Genomic DNA, 12,263 nt, shown 5'->3' with positions numbered 1-12,263 from the left:
AATGAGTAGAAAAAAAAATAGACCAAAACCAGTAGACCGAAAACAGTAGTATTAGACCAGTAGTCTGAAACCAGAACCAGTAGATGGAAACTAGTAGGTCTGAATACAGAGACTGGGTCAGTAGACTCGGAATGCAACAGACAGTGCTGGAAAAGCAGCAGACTGATTGCAGTAGCATCAGAATTGCAGTAGACTGCGAATTTCAGCAAGCGCATGCAGTAGACCTTGCAAATGGCATGGAAGTTGAGGTGTTTTTCGCGCAAACTTCAAACGGCCATAACTTTTGATCCAGGAGGAATTTTTACTATTAAAAATATGCATTGGAAAGCACTCGACGAGGAGAACCTAACCTAGAATGAGAAGATCCAAATACTTAAGGATCAAAATCACCAACTCGTGCACCAGCATAATCAGTATAGTGAACAGACTGATGCTCAGATTCAAGAGCTGCAGGACACTGTTGAAGTTCTTAGCGACCAGAATGCAGTTCTGCATGGTCACATCAAACACCTGCAAGCATTGATAGCCAACCATGAAGTCGAACCCGAGGAGGATCTAGAAGAAGAAGAAATCGAATAGGATCCTATGGATTTGGGATTAGGAGAAGTGATAGATTAGACTAGCAATAGTAGTTCTTTGTAATATCACTTGTTCCAATTGCATTTCTGTTTTCAATTTCGATGTTTCATTGTAATTGCATTTTCAGTGGAAATCAATAAAATTTATTTCTATCAATTGATTTCATCTTTAAATTCTTGAGCAATTACTCAATCATTTTGCTTCTTTTGTTTAGTCTCTATTCTGCCATCAACCTTAGACCTTTCATAATTGTAGGAAATGGACGGACAACCAGTTAGAAACAATCGTAATCCTCGCTACGGCAACCGCAACAACAACCGCAATGATGAGGATGCACAGCAACAACCACCACAACCACCACCAGCAGTTGGCCTCAGTCAGGTGGACTTGATGGCTATAGCCACGATCGTGGCAAACACGCTACAAGGGTTAGTGAACCCTAATGCTAATCAGCCACCTCCACCCACTCCAGCTCAGAATGGGACTAAGCAACACTTTGAGTCTCTACGAAGAGCAAGAGTCCCAAACTTCGATGGAAGCTCCGATCCTGAGGTCGGACAAAATTGGATGAAAGAGGTGGAGAATCATCTCCGACTACTTGAAGTTCCACAAGGGATCAAGGTAGATGTGATTGCACCTTCTCTTGTGGATAAAGCAGCCAAATGGTGGGAAGAAGTCTCACCAGCTATGGTAAGGGCGGGACCTATCACTTGGCAAAAGTTTCGAGAGGCATTTCTGAAGCAGTACTTCCCGACAGCAGTTCGAGTGCAGAAGCTGTCAGAATTTGAAAGCTTGGTTCAAGAACCAAACATGACAGTGGTGAGTATTCGTCCAAGTTCGACTTATTGGGAACTTACTCCCCAACCATCATGGGAGACGAGGCCTTGAAGATACATCGCTTCAAGAAGGGATTGAATAATCGCGTTCAATCTGCCCTTGCAGTTATCGAGCCCAACAGTTTTGATGAATTGATGGGAGCCGCCATCAGGGCTGAGAATGACATTAAAAGGCGTGAAGGTGAGAAAAAACTCAAACGTCCTCAACCAAGCCAATACCAACCAGAAACTGTTGAATTGATGGGAGCCGCCATCAGGGCTGAGAATGACATTAAGAGGCGTGAAGGTGAGAACAAACTCAAACGTCCTCAGCCAAGCCAATACCAACCGGGCCAGCAATTCAAGAGGCCTAAGTTTTCAAGCAACCAATTTACCAGTGCTCCATCCAAAGGAACCACTTCTTCTCAATCAAGCAAAGAAGGAGTCAAGTGCCAAACTTGCGGATTCACACACACTGGTGAATGTCGTAGGAATTTTGGAGCTTGTTTCCGTTGTGAAAAGATGGACCATCGCATTGCTCAATGTCCTCTTCCAGATCCAAGGAATGGACCAGCAGGAGGAACAACTCCAAACAAGCATAAGGAGAACAAGCCAAATGCTCGAGTTTATGCTATCACTCAAGAAGAGGCTGACAACTAAATTGATGTCGTAGCTGGTACCATTCTAATCAATAATATACATGCTTATGTGTTATTTGATTGTGGTGCTACGCATTCATTCATGTCTAAGAGATTTGCCAAGAAGTTAGGAGCTAAGCCAGATAACTTAGAAGAACCATATAGAGTAGCAACTCCTGCAAATCGAATTTTAGAAACTCGCACTCTATATCGGGATATTAGTGTTCCCATAGAAGATCAGAATTTCAAGGCAAACCTGATTCAACTAAACATGGTGGAATTCGATGTAATTCTTGGAATGGATTGGTTAGCCAATAATCATGCTTTAGTAGACTGTCATGGAAAGACAGTAACCATCCAAGCTCTACGCCAAGAGAAACTTTTATTTCATGGTAAGACAAAAGAACGAAAGACTCTTCTTTCTGCTTCTCAAACTTGGAAATCCATGAAAAGTGGAGAAGAAGTTTACATAACTATGTTAAGCGAGGTAAAGAGAGAAACCACACTTACACTAGAAGAGATTCCAGTAGTACAAGAATTTCCGGATGTCTTTCCTGAAGAACTCCCTGGCAAACTTCCCGACCGTGAAGTGGAAATTTAGTTTAATTTAGTGCCCAATGCTACACCAAACTCAAAAGCACCATACCGAATGGCTCCGGCAGAGTTGAAAGAACTCAAAGAGCAACTACAAGAATTGTTGGATAAGAAGCAAATCCGACCAAGCGCATCTCCGTGGGGAGCTCCTGTCCTATTTGTAAAGAATAAGGACGGAAGCATGAGAATGTGTATTGATTACAGAGAGCTGAATAAGATCACAATCAAAAACAAGTATCCGCTTCCAAGGATAGATGACCTGTTTGACTAACTCAAAGGAGCTTCAGTCTTTTCCAAGCTCGACTTTAGGTCAGGCTACCACCAAATGAAGGTCAAGACAGACGATATTCCGAAGACGGCCTTCAGAACAAGATATGGACACTATTGAGTTCATGGTAATGCCATTCGGGTTAACCAACGCTCCAGCGGTATTCATGGATCTCATGAACAGGGTGTTCAAACCATTTCTTGACAAGTTTGTTGTGGTATTCATCGACGACATTTTAGTGTATTCGTCAAGTGATGAAGACCACAAAGAACATCTTCGTCTCACCCTCCAGACGCTGAGAGAAAAGGAACTGTACGCCAAGTTCAAGAAATGCGAATTTTGGCTCGAGAACGTCACATTATTGGGACACATAATATTAGCAGCAGGAGTATCTGTGGACCCTAAGAAAGTAGAGGCAATCTCAGATTGGCCTAGACCAAAGAATGTGAAAGAAATTCGAAGCTTCTTGGGATTAGCAGGCTATTACCGAAAATTTGTTGAAGGATTCTCTTCAATAGTCATACCCCTCACCAAGCTTACACAGAAGAACTCTAAGTTTCAATGGAGTGAAAAATGTGAGCAAAGCTTCGAGACTTTGAAGAAGAAGCTTACCTCCACTCCGGTGTTGGTATTGCCAACTGAAGGTAAAGACTTCACCATCTACAGTGATGCATCTAAAGGAGGTTTATGATGTGTACTCATGCAAGAGGGAAGGGTGATTGCATACGCATCAAGGCAGTTGAAGCCGTATGAACAAAATTACCCAACGCACGACCTCAAACTAGCTGCAGTGGTATTCGCACTAAAAATTTGGAGACATTATCTTTATGGAGCCAAGTGCGAGATTTTCACTGATCATCAAAGTCTCAAGTATTTGTTCACTCAAAAAGAACTAAATATGAGACAAAGATGGTGGATTGAACTAATGAAGGATTACGACTTGCCGATAAGCTACCATCCAGGCAAAACCAACAAGATAGCAGATGCTTTAAATCAAAAGAATATGAGTAAGATGATCCTGACATCACTTTCAGCACAACCATGTCTTCGAGAGACAATCAAGATAGGTCAGGATAGAAATTCCGCTTGGTGAAACTAAAAGAACAAGATAAAGAAAGAAAATCACCAGATTTCGAGACGGATAACAAAGGAATCTTGTGGATGAAAGGACGATTGTGCGTACTAGACATCGATAACCTTCAACGAGAAGTAATGTCTGAAGCACATAAGTCGAAATTTTCAGTACATCCTGGCAGTACCAAGATGTATAGAGACATGAAGAAGAATTTCTGGTGGAGTGGAATGAAAAAGGATGTTGTGACATTTTTTTCCAAGTGTCACGTGTGCCAACAAGTCAAAGCAGAACACCAAGGACCTGGTGGACTTCTTCAACCATTAGAAATTCCGGAATGGAAATGGGAACATATTTCTATGGATTTTGTAGTTGGTTTACCAAAGTCGAGACAAGGTCATGACGGAATATGGGTGATCGTAGATACCCTCACAAAATCTGCGCATTTCTTACCTGTCCGCAAGAATTATAATTTGGACAAACTAGCCATCTTGTACATGAACGAGATCGTGCAATTACATGGAGTACCAGCTAGCATACTATCAGACAAAGATCCTAGATTTACATCTCGATTTTGGAAGAGCTTTCAACAAGCTATGGGGACTAAGGTTACTCTTGGTACGGCTTATCACCCTCAAACTGATGGCCAAACTGAGAGGACAATTCAAATTCTAGAAGATATGCTGAGAGCATGTGCTCTAGACTTCAGTGGTAATTGGATTGAACATCTACTCTTAATCGAGTTCGCATACAATAATATTTACCACAGTAGTATTGGAATGGCACCATACGAAGCTTTGTATGGACGAAAATGTCGATCACCACTATATTGGGATGAAGTAGGGGAAAAATCCATCGTTGGACCCGAACTGATCCAAGAAACAGTGGATAAAGTTGCTATGATCAAAGAGCGACTAAAAGCTGCGCAAGATCGACAGAAAAGCTGGGCTGACATGAAAAGAAGACCCGTTGAATTTGAAGTTGGAGAGAAGGCTTATGTGAAAGTGTCACCCATGAAGGGTGTAATCCGATTCAATAAGGCTGGGAAACTGAATCCCAGATACGTCGGACCATTTGAAATTCTTAAGAAAGTGGGAACACTTGCTTATAGATTAGCACTTCCACCCGACATGTCAAGAATTCACAATGTATTCCACGTTTCGCAGCTGATGAGATATATTCCCGATCCTAGTCATATTCTTGAAGCTGGACCATTGTTGGTTGAGGGAAATTTAAATGAAGGGCTGAAATATGAAGAGATTCCAATTCGAATTGTGGATAACAAAAACCAAGTAATGAGGCGACGAACTATTCCATATGTCAAAGTACAATGGTCCAACCACACCGAAAGAGAAGCTACTTGGGAGTTAGAAGAAAAGATGCGAGATCAATACCCTTATCTCTTTGAGGAGCATGTACAACCAAGTTTCGAGGACGAAGCTTCTCATAAGGAGGGAGGGATGTGAGAACCTGAATTTTCAGCAGTAGCTAGCATGTTGCAGCAGCTAGAAATGTTTTAGCAGCTATCAAAATTTCAGCAGCAACTCATATTTCAGAAACTGGTATTTTTCCAGCAGACATGTATTTTCCAGCAGACAGAATCCAGCAGTAGAAGAGCGAGATTCCAGCAGACAATTACTATTCTGCTTAGGACTTGTAACTGAAGCATTTATCATGGAATAAAGGCTGTAATGGCACATAATGACAGATTATGACCATTAATGGGATGCTAACAGTCAAATTTTTGTCCTATAAATAACATCCTCAAGTTTCTGAATTGGTGTTACACAAATCTTGAGATTATTACTTAAATTTTCGAGCTAAGAGGGTGCCTTGTTCGAGCTGTAAAATCCAGTAGCGAGAGCAACCAGATTTCCAGTAGACTTCGACCGAAACTCTAGCAAATTACGGTAAGTGGGCTTATATATAAATATCTTGAAATCAGTTTGATAATTCTTTTTTAAAGCACAGTTTCTGTATGTTTAATTTCTGATATATGATTTTGAAGCACTGAAACTCCCTAGTGAACTAATGGTAGGAATATATATTCTGAACATTTCTAAATTCTGATTCTGATTCTGGCCTCATCCCTTAGAGGAGAGAACATATAGAGGACTGATATCAGTTTAGCCATGAAATTCACTAACGTGCTCAGTGCTTACTAATTCTGATTTCTGTTCTGAAACATGTGATTTCTGAATTCTGATTTCTGTTCTGAAATAAGAGTTTTCAATATGTTATTGTGTTACTGTTTCTGTAAAAATGGGATTTCGAAAACTGGGAGTTATTCCCGCCCCTGTTTACTGAGTGACAACCATATCACTCACCCACCAAACGCATCTTAGATAAGAACGAGGAAGAAAAGTTAGAAGAAGAAGAGCAGATTCAATTTTGGGGCTGGTGATGAAAATCGTTGTTCTCAGTTCTGATTTATATTTTATATTCCGCTGCATCTGTTCAGACATTGTACTTCTGGTTTTACATTTCCACTGTAAAACATTATTAATTGAATTGTATCAGACATTGTGTGAGGCTCGGGACCAAAGAGGGCGAGGGGTGATCGCCGGTGCCATCAGTTGCACGGACAATGAGCTGCTCCTGGCAGGCTTCTAGGTGGAGGGAACATGAATGAACCGACCCACATGGGAATGAGAGGGATTACGAGACTGTTCAATGTAATGGACTGTAGAGTTGAAGAGGGCTTAAATGATTTGATTGATACTACTCATATCACGAAGGTGCATCTTCTTTTCGGTAGCTCATCACATAAGAACTCCAAAGTTAAGCGTGTTTGACTTGGGGCAATTTTGGGAAGGGTGACCTCCTGGGAAGATTCCCAGGGTGCGTGTGAGTGAGGACATAAGCACGTTGGAAAGACCCGTCTTGATAGAGTGAGGACAGTCGTCGAATCTGGGGCGTTACAGTTGGTATCAGAGCCGACCTCTCTTAGTACGGTGTGGTTCGGGGACGAACCAAGCGGAAGCTGGTGGGCATGTGAGGCCCGGGACCGAAGAGGGCGGGGGGTGATCGCCGGTGCCATCAATTGCACGGACAATGAGCGGCTCCTGGCAGGCTTCTAGGTAGAGGGAACATGAATAAACCGACCCACACGGGAATGAGAGGGATTACGAGACTGTTCAATGTAATGGACTGTACAGTTGAAGAGGGCTTAAAAGATTTGATTGGTACTACTCATATCACGAAGGTGCATCTTCTTTTCGGTAGCTCATCACATAAGAACTCCAAAGTTAAGCGTGCTTGACTTGGGGCAACTTTGGGATGGGTGACCTTCTGGGAAGTTTCCCAGGGTGCGTATGAGTGAGGACATAAGCACGTTGGAAAGACCCGTCTTGATACAGTGAGGACAGTCGTCGAATCTGGGGCGTTACACATTGAATATTCAGTATTATGAATAAAAGATTGGTTTCTGAATTCTGTATTTCTGAGGCTTGTTGTTTTCAGCAACGCCGGTGTCAACCAACCCCCGTCGCGGGGCGTGACATCAAACATGAAGCTTATAAAAGAATTTATGAGCTGTTTCCATATGATGGAGAAATGAAAGTTAGCGTGATTGTTAAATAAGGAAAGAGAGTGAAACTGTCTGTTTTATGAAGGAGTTCACTATAACTAACAGCTGCCAAATATGGTAAGTGAAAATTTTGATATTCGAAATCTTTAATTTTCATTATATGAACAAGGCTTATATTCTTGATACATCGGCGCTCTAGGAGCGTCGATCAGGGTTATAATGAGTTTGAAATCATTTATTTAGTGAATTTAGAATTTACTAATTAAATGTTGGTACTAGTAGTGGTGATTACTAACATATATGAAAAGCTCTCCGCCAATTCAAAAAAATTGGGAAAATTTCGGCCAAGTGAATTCCTACCTCCGTCGCGCCGCCGTCATTGCACCTTATCTGAATTTTGGAAATTCGGAGACCATAGTCTCACAACACAAATTGCTTGGTAATAGCCCAATATACATAAACACCAAACCTGAATAAATTTGAAAAATACAAACTAATTTTAGCCCAAATTAATCTTCCTATCCAGCCTTTTAAAACAAATCTGACTTTCAAACATGCTTTTTTCTTTTATTCTATCCGGCTTGAACTATAACAATTTGTATTATTTTTTCCACTTAAGTGTATATATCTTACTCTATTCTATAATTTGAATGTGTTCCAAACCATCATTAACAAAATAGATTTTGCATATATTCTAAAAGTATAACATGACCGAATAAATATTTGTTTACCTTGTACATAAGTTGTTCTATATCATCATAGCTTAAAATTCCCAAATTAGATCAAATCCATACACTCTAGAACAACCAAAAACACAATTTCTTCACATGAGCACAATTTAAAACAGATTATTAAATCATTACCCTTACTGATATCAATCATGGAGACAATTATTCAAGTAATATATCACATAGACATATATCGAGATAGATAAATTAAAATAAATTCAAATTCCCCTGTTCTAGTACAATTTAATTTAACAATAATATTACCGATATTAATAGCGAAGGAAAACCCCATATGGGAAAAAAAAACGAAGTATGAAAGAAAGACTTGAGGATAGTGGGGAAGCTGTAAGGATCGAAAAAGAGTTTAAAAAGAGGTTTAATAAACTCAGTTAATTTTTTCTTATAAACTTGAGATGACTTTAACAATTGTTAGTTGTTAATACTTGATTCTCGACCATTTATTCACAACTTGACCACTTAAAAGTGCAGAGAGGTCAAGCTGGTATGATTGAGTTACAATATATTCAATTTGATGCCCTTTTAACAAGTCATAACAGTAAAAAAATGCAAACATATATAAAAAATTAGTAAAATAATAAAACAAGATGTATGAAAGTTCGAAGGAAAACCCCTTCTATGTCTCTCTTTCTTCCACTCAAGAAAAGAAATCATCAGAAAATCTTGATTTTTACAACAGCTTGCAATAAGTCACTTCACTAGAAGTTATCCCATAATAACAAAAGCAAACTGGTTGCTGGAGTTTGTTCATCCAAAGGTTTGAAAGAAACAATTTTCTTGTCACCCATAGTTCGCCAGAACGGTTGCGGTGCTTGGAACGACAACTATCATTCCAGTTCCAATGTTATGTTGTAGAATGGTTGTGGAACAGTTGTATAAAAAAATTTAATAAATTCAAAAAATTAGTAAAAAGCTATAAATATAAATATAAATTAAATTATACTAAAACATTAAATAAATGAAGTTATTACAAATTAATATGTCAATACAAAACTATTTTACAATAATAGCACAATAAGAAATACATACTAAAAATTATAACTTACCAAAGCTAATACCAAGAGGAGTGACGCGGAGGAGCGAACTCATTGTTATATTCTCCATGAGCATCCCGTTGATTAAATTGATTTCGAACATTTGGATATTGACGTAATTTTTCATAGGGATATTGACTAGATTGAGATGACGAAAGATCGATAGAATGGGATGATTGATTTTGTAATAGTGTTTCATCACGAAGATTATAGTATCCGAATCCATGATGAAGATTCATTGCTTCTGAATCATATGATCTTTTTTGTCTTTTTTTATGCAGTGTAATCAGCATCATGTTCCACTTCCTCTTTTCAACTCACCACTTCAATCATCTTCTTCCTCCATCAACAAAAACAAAACCCATGTCCATGTGAAAGTTGAAACTTCAGATTTTCCGTTCTTGTGAACAAGAAGAACTTGAAGTGTTCCAAAAAGGACGGAGTAACTGAAGGGCATAACTCGTTTCGGTATTCAAGAAAGTCATCAAAATCAAATGATAAAAAAACAACCTAATCTTGTTAAACTCATTCAAATCCCAAAACCCAATTCCCTGATTCAACAACAACCTGAATTCTACCTAAAACATAAATATTCGAGAATAAAAATGGGAAGTTTCATCAAATGCAGTTGATTATTAAAAAACCTGGATTAAAAACACAAAGACAACATTCGGATCGGTGGATTCATGTTCCGTTCCAACCGTTACCGTTATGTTCCACTGTAAAGTGTTGCTATAACGTCGAAGAATAGCACTACAAAGCAATCATTGATTTGCCCTGGAACTTTGGAACGTCAGTGACCGTTCCCGTTCCCATTCCGGAACAGACATCCTGGCCGTTCCGACAAACCATGTTGTCACCAACCATCTCTTCTTCATCATCATCGACAAGAAACTCGTATTCTTGCCTCTCCACTTTAACCATCACAGAGATGGATAAGGCACCATCTCCAACTGTTGAATCACTGCAGAATCATCCTGGTTGTTGGGCTGTTAGGGTAAAAATTGACCTTTTTTTGCTTATTGAACTCCCGAAAAACATTATCTCGAAGTTACAATCCGATAGGCGATAAACCCTCTTCTCTGCAAGAACTCGGAGATAAGATCAGTTTCTGCCCACTTAAAAATATCATATTCATGCTCGACCATGACCTTCAGCTTCTTCTCTTTCCAAGTTAAAGAGAAATGAACCACAATCTTAGAGTTCACCCATTTTTCAAAGAGGCCCATTCTATCTTGGAAAATTTTATCAGCCCTTTGGACGACTACATCTATAGCGGCTTGAGCTTTTAACAGCTTGGAAGGTAGTTCGATTAGTTTTCCTTCAACTTTGTCCTTAGGGTCAATTGTGGATAGCCGAACCTTGTGGCTACAATTTCTAGTTCTTCAGTCCTCACTACTCATCAATCTGGAGATCGGAACACTTGTGATAGATGCTGGGCGGAGAGGCTCTGTTACGAATTTTATTAACTTGATCTTCTTTGGTTTCTCAACCTTCTCAGGCTGTTTATTTCTCATGTCTACCTTCTTTGGAGTATAAAAAATATATTTCAAAGGGACCAGCTCCTTTGAATTATAATCAGAATCACAATAAGAATCATAATACAATACCAGTTTCCTCTTTGTGTTTTTGACTGGAGTTTTATCCTTTCTGGGTTTGCTTTTTAGCAGCTTTTTCCTCCCATTTTTCTTGTTTTAAGGCAAGAATCTCGACACCAGTTGGCATATTTTTCTTTCTGAACATCTCAACAGAAGACGCATCCATTAATTTAATAGGACGGAGCGGCTTTACATCAACAAACTTGGCTTTGTATTGCTCGACCAGATAGCAAATCTAGATAGAGAAGCCAGGAGATTGAGCAACTCCTCTTACCATTGTAATGAAGATCCCAAACAAGATATCTCACGATCTAATGTTAATTCTAGATGCTATAGGGGCCATGAATATAAATTTATCTATGGTGATGGTGTCGAAGGGTCCAAATTTTGCCAGTGGTGATTTGCTCAATAGATTAGTGATAAGTGCAAATTTTGCTATTAAATTTCCCAAGGAATTGGCATGAAAATATGCGGCTATCGAGTGGATTTACGTGTTTTTGGTTGTTGTTTGTTTCGCTGAAGAAATCAAGCATGGGCACATAACCCGTGATCAACAAGGATGGAAGACTGAAGGGCAAAACAAGAAGAGCGAAAAAAGTTGATAAACAGAAGAGCGTGCAGCTGCGCGGAAACCGCGCCCCTGTGCACGTAGCACGCAGAAAAATAGAAGCTTGTGCGCAGCTGCACGACATCCTGTGCAGCCATGCACGCGTAGGTGACAGGGCACAAATATGATGGGCTTCTCTTGGGCTTTTACAATCATCTCACACATCTAAAAATTTAAACCCTAGCCACAGAGAAGGGGGAGTCGGAGTCACGCACAAAAATCCAGAGAACGGGAAAAAAAGCGAGAACGAAGACGAAGAGCGCATCTACCGAGGATGAAGTCGCAATTCTGATTCGATTCTTTTTCTCTTTCAACTTACTTAATTTTAGTTTATTGGTGATGTTTAATAAGATGAATTTATATTATTGTTTTTCATTAATGAACTAATTTATTAAATCTAGAGGACGATTTAGCTTGGTCGAATATTTATTTATGAATTGTTGACGTATACATGCGAATTTCTTCTTTTTTTATTTATATTTTCCTGATTTTATTGCTTCCAATTACTTAATCAATAATTGGATTGTCATATTTATTTCAGATCTATCACTCGGGAGAGGGGATTTGGAATAGGACCGTAAGAAAATATATCGTTGGTGTTTATAGAGCTCGGAAAGCCTGTAACTCCAACGAATCCATTAAAAGAATTATTGTGCAATTGAAATTATTTATTGTTTGATTTTGATATGGATATTGAAATTGACTTTAGATAATTGATTCTTACGCACCACTTGGGGAAGTGAGTAGAAATAGTTGAGAATTCTTGGGCAGTAAACGGGTTGA

This window comes from Primulina tabacum, chromosome 15 (assembly GCF_025594145.1).
Source record: "Primulina tabacum isolate GXHZ01 chromosome 15, ASM2559414v2, whole genome shotgun sequence".
NCBI classification, from domain to species: Eukaryota; Viridiplantae; Streptophyta; class Magnoliopsida; order Lamiales; family Gesneriaceae; genus Primulina; species Primulina tabacum.
This window is presented reverse-complemented; position numbering follows the sequence as displayed.